Source organism: Trichosurus vulpecula, chromosome 2, assembly GCF_011100635.1.
Source record: "Trichosurus vulpecula isolate mTriVul1 chromosome 2, mTriVul1.pri, whole genome shotgun sequence".
In the NCBI taxonomy this organism is placed as follows: Eukaryota; Metazoa; Chordata; class Mammalia; order Diprotodontia; family Phalangeridae; genus Trichosurus; species Trichosurus vulpecula.
In genome coordinates, this window is record NC_050574.1 from 404,246,119 (window position 1) to 404,251,706 (window position 5,588).

The 5,588-nt window shown below is 37.1% G+C and overlaps 1 pseudogene; it reads right to left on the reverse strand.

The window, feature by feature from the left end:
• Positions 1-392: 392 nt before the first annotated feature.
• On the reverse strand, positions 393-1,254 carry LOC118837258 (annotated as a pseudogene).
• Positions 1,255-5,588: the final 4,334 nt, after the last annotated feature.

Consider the following 5,588-nt stretch of genomic DNA (forward strand, 5'->3'; position numbering starts at 1 on the left):
AAGGCAGGTCACACGGGCCTATTAATGGAAAGGAAAGATCTTTGCATTGCATTAACAATACAGCAACATATTGTTGACTTCAAAATTTTAATTCCCTCTCAGTGTAAATTTTATGGGTAAATTCATCTCATTGAAAGCTATAATTATTTCTTGTGTATTTTCCTCCTTCCTATTCTTCCTTGCTCTCCTTCTCACCCTCATCCTATCCCGCCTCACTCCTCTACTTTACTTCTACCCACTTCCTTGCCCTTCTGTTCCTTAACATATCCATCCCTCCAAGAATCCCTCCCTTATCCTCTCCACTACCCTAACCCCTTGTCCTTATTTCTTTCTGAATTCAGTAGACATTTTTTAGAAGGCATAGTTCAATTTATTTGTTTAAAAAAAATCATCTATGTGGTTGCCACAGCAGCTGCCTGGGGCCTCTGGATAGACGCTCGAGTGTGAGTCTTCACAAGATGGTCAGTAAATTCCTAATATGGAGACTTAGTGAACACAGTCTCCTTCCACTGGTCTGGGGTTGGATAGCTGTGTGTTTTGGAGATGGCATCAAAGGTAGCTTTAGCAAAGTTGCCCAGAGTGGCAGTACGGCTTCTTGCAGAAGTGTAACAGTCATCAATTCCAGCCATCATCAGGAGATTCTTAGGCACAGGAGCTGAGACAATGCCAGTACCTCTAGGAGCCAGGATCAGGGACACCAGAACCAATCCACATCGCTCAGTGACCTTTCAGGGCACTGTGTGAGGCTTGCCAATCTTGTTCTCCCAGTAGACACGTCTCACAGGAGCAGTGGACAGCTTGGCCAGAATGATAGCAATAGGAATAGCTGTGGCTGCTTCCTTGGAGCACTTGACACCCAGACCAACATGACCATTGTATTCACCAATGGCCACAAAAGCCTTGAATCTAGTACATTGTCCAGCTCTAGTTTGTTTCTGAACAGGCATGATCTTCAGAACCTCATCTTTCAATGAAGATCCCAGGAAGAAATGTATGATCTCAGGCTCCCTGATAGGGAGTGAGAAAAGACAGATCTCTTCCAAAGACTTGATCTTCATGTCCTTGACTAGGCAACCTAGCTTAGTGACAGGAACCCATTCCTTGTCTTCGGCCTTTCCTCCCCCAGCTCCACGGCCCTGGACCCGGCCTCGAACTCAGCCCCCACTGCGAAGCCACAGCGGAAGCCAACCTGACCTCCAACTCTGGGGCCCTAGGGCCTCCTGCACCTCCTGCAGCACTGGTGTCATCTGCCATTTGGTGTTCACTAGAAGTTGAAGCTAAATTCAGTAGACTTTTATGCCCTTATATATAGAGTTCCCTCTTTAACTCATTCCTGATAAGAGTGAGGTTCCAATACTATCTGTCCTTCCCCTTACTAGCTTCTTCTGAATCAGCTTTTCCTTTTATGCCTCATTTGTATGAGAAAATTGCTTTTTATCTCTCCCTACAGCTTTATTTTGTATTTTTAGAATTTTCCCATCATAAACAGCTTGGCCCAAGACTTTTTTGTTCATGCTATCCAAATAATGATGACAGTTGTAAAAATGCTGATATTTTCAAATATAAGAAATCAACAATTTGACCTCATTGAGTACCTTATATTTGGTGTTTAATGTTTACCTCATATTTCTCCTGGATGTTATAAATCTACATTCCCCTTAACTTCTGCTATTTTTGTCATGAATGCCTGAGAGTCTTTCAGTTCATTAAATATACATTTTCCCCCATTCAGGACTATATTTGACTTTGCTAGGTAAGTTACCTTTTCTCATAATCATAGCTCTTTTCCCCTATGAAACATAGTATTCCAAAACCCATGTACCTCCAGTATGCACAAGTTCTTGTGTAATTCCTATTGTAACTCCATGATATTTAAATTGTTTTTTTCAGTTACTTTCAATATTTTCTCCTTAACCTGGGAGTTTTGAAACTTAGCTATGATCATACCTCAGGAGAAACAAAGGAGACAGAAGTGGAGCTTCAGTAGCAAAAGAAGTTGGGGAGAAGGACCTTCCTATGGTGGCTGAAGGAGACTACTTCAGGAAGAGAGTTGTCCCAGAAGCCCTCACTTCAGCAGAACAAAGAGAGTAACTGAGGCCCAGGGGGTGGAGCTCACTAACAATGACAGGACCCCAGATTTGGCTTTGCCCAGCCAGGGGAAGTGGAACACACCAGCACAGAAAAAAGCTGAGCACACTCATTCTGTAGAACAGTCCTGGGGAAGAGGAGACTTCCAGCAGCCAGACCACCAATCCCCCACATCTCATGAAATCAGAGGCCATAGCACATTAAGCTAGATCAAAACACAAGAAACTTGGGACAGTGCCCCCAGAGTAGAATACATTGTACTTCAGCTAAAGTAAAAAAAAAAAAAAAGCAAGGGAAGCAATCCTACTCTAAGACAAAGTAAAAGCAAAGATAGACATAATTAAAAGAGATAAGGACAGTCACTACATCCTGCTAAAAGGCACCATAAACATGTATGGACCAAGTGGTAGAGCATACAAATTCTTAGAGGAGAGGTTAAGGGAGCTACAGGAAGAAATAGATAGCAAAACTATAATAATTGGAAAGATAAATCTAACTGCAAAATAAACAAAGAAGTTAAGGAGGTGAACAAAGCTTTAGAAAAGGCAGATATGATAGACCTCTGGAGAAAACCGAACGGGGAAAAAATGGAATATACTTTTTTTTTCTCAGTGGTATATGGCATATACTCAAAAATTGACCATGTATTAGGGCATAAAAACCTCACAATCCAGTGCAGAAAGGCAGAAGTAGTCAAAGCATACTTTTCATGTCATGATGCAATAAAAAATTATTTGTAATAAAGAACCATGGAAAAATAAGTTTAAAAAATAATTGAAAACTAAATACTCAAATTCTAAAGAATGAGTGGGCCAAAGAACAAATCACAGAAACATTTAATAATTTCATTCAAGAGAATGACAATAATGAGACAACATGCCAAAATTTTGGGACTGCATCAAAAGCAGTTATTAGGGGAAGTTTTATATCTCTCAATGCTTACATAAATAAAATAGTGAAAAATAAGATCAATGAATTGGGCATGCAACTGAAAAAGCTAGAAAAGGAACAAATTGAAAATCCCCAATTAAATACCAAATGAGAAATACTGGAAAAAAGAGAGATTAATAAAATTGAAATTAAGAAAACTATTAAATTAATAAATAAAACCACGAGCTGTGTTTCTGAAAAAAAAAAAACATTAAAATTGATAAAGCTTTGGTCAATTTGATTTAAAAAAAGAAAGAAGAAAAACAAATTATCTGTATCAAAAAAGAAAAGGGTGAATTCACCTCCAAAAAAGAGGAAATTAAAACAATAATTAGGAATTATTTTGCCCAATTGTATGCCCCAAAATTTGACAATGTTAAGAATTCAGATGAATAGCTACAAAAATATAAATTGCCCAGGTTAACAGAAGAGGAAGTAAAATTTCTCAATAACCCTGTCTAAGAAAAAGAAATTGAGCAAGCCATCAATGAATTCCTAAGGAAAAAATCTCCATGGCCAGATGGTTTTACATGTGAATTTTATCAAACATTCAAAGAACAATTAATTCCTATACTTTACAGACTACTCAAGAAAATAGATGAAAAAGGAGTCCTACCAAATTCTTTTTATGACACAAATACGGTACTAATATCTAAACCAGGAACAGTCAAAACAGAGAAAGAAAATTATAGACCAATTTCCTTAATGAATATTGATGCAAAAATTTTAGATAAAACATTAGCAAAAAGATTGCAGGTACTTAGCACAAGAATAATGCACTATGACCAGATAGGATTTATTCCAGGAATGCAAGGCTGGTTCAATATTAGGAAAACTATAACCATAATTGATCATATCAACAACAAAACTAACAGAAACCATATAATCATCTCAATAGATGCAGAAAAAGCCTTTGACAAAATAAAACACCCATTCCTATTAAAAACGCTAGAAAGCATAGGAATAAATGGAGCCTTCCTTAAAATTATAAATAGCATCTATATAAAAGCACCAACAAGCATTATTTGTAATGGGAATAAACTAGATACATTCCCAATCAGATGAAGGGTGAAACAAGGATGTCCGTCATCATCCCTACTATTCAGTTTGGTACTAGCAATGTCAGCTGTAGCAATAAGAGAAGAAAAAGAAATTGAAGGAATTAGAACAGGAAAAGAAGAAATTAAGTTACCGAGTTGTGCAGATGTTATGATGATTTAATTAGAGAATCCTAGAGAATCAAGTAAAAAATTTCTTGCAATAATAAACAACTTCAGCAAAGTTGCAGGACATAAAATAAACCCACATAAATCCTTGGCATTCTTGTACATTGCTAACAAAGCCCAACAGCAAGAGATAGAAAGAGAAATTCCATTTAAAGTTATTGTAGACATTATTAAACATTTGGGAGTCTATCTTACAAGACATGCCCAGGGCCTATACGAACATAATTACAAAATACTTACCCCGCGAATAAAGTCAGATCTAAAAAAGTGGAAAAATATCAGTTGTTCATTGTTAGGCTGAGCTAATATAATAAAAATGACAATTTTACCTAAATTAATTTATTCATTCAATGTCATACCAATCAAACTACCAAAAAATTATTTTACAGAGCTGGATAAAATAATAACAAAATTCATGTGGAAGAACAACAGGTCTAGAATATCTAGGGAATTAATGAAAATAAATACTAGGGAATGTGACCTAGCCATACCAGATATCAAACTGTACATAAAGCAGCAGTCCTCAAAACTTACTGGTACTGACTAAGAAACTGAGCCAAATTTATAAGAATACAATTTATTCCTTGAATGAGAAATGGTCAAAGGATATAAACAGGCAGTTTTCAGAGGAAGAAATTAAAGATATCTATAGGCATATGAAAAAATATTTTAATTCACTGCTGATTAGAGAAATGCAAATCAAAATAACTGTTAGGTACCACACCTCTCCTGTCAGATTGGCTAAAATGCCAAAACAGGAAAATGATAAATGCTGGAGAAGATGTGGGAAAATTGGAACGTTGTTACATTGCTGGTGGAGTTGTGAACTGATCCAGCCATTCTGGAGAGCAATTTGGAACTATGCCCAACAGGCTATAGAAAACATTCATACCCTTTGACCCAGCAATACCACTTCTAGGGTTTTATCCCAAAGAGATCACACAAGTGGGAAAAGGACCCATATGTACAACAATATTTTTAGTGGCTCTTTTTGTAGTAGCAAAGAATTGGAAATCAAGGGGATGCCCATCAATTGGGGAATGGCTGAACAAGTCGGGGTATATGAATGTAATGAAATACTATTGTGCTATAAGAAATAGGGAAGATACGGACTTCATAATAACCTGGAAAATCCTACATGATATAATGCTGAATGAGCAGAGCAGGACCAGAAGAACATTCTACACAACCACAGATATATGGATTCTGTAATGACTAACCCTGATAGTCTTAGCTTTTCTCAGCAATACAAGGTTCAAAGACAACTCCAAAGGACTCATGAGGGAGAGAGTTATCTACATCCAGAGAAAGAACTGTGGAGTCTCAATGCAGGATTTGCTCTCC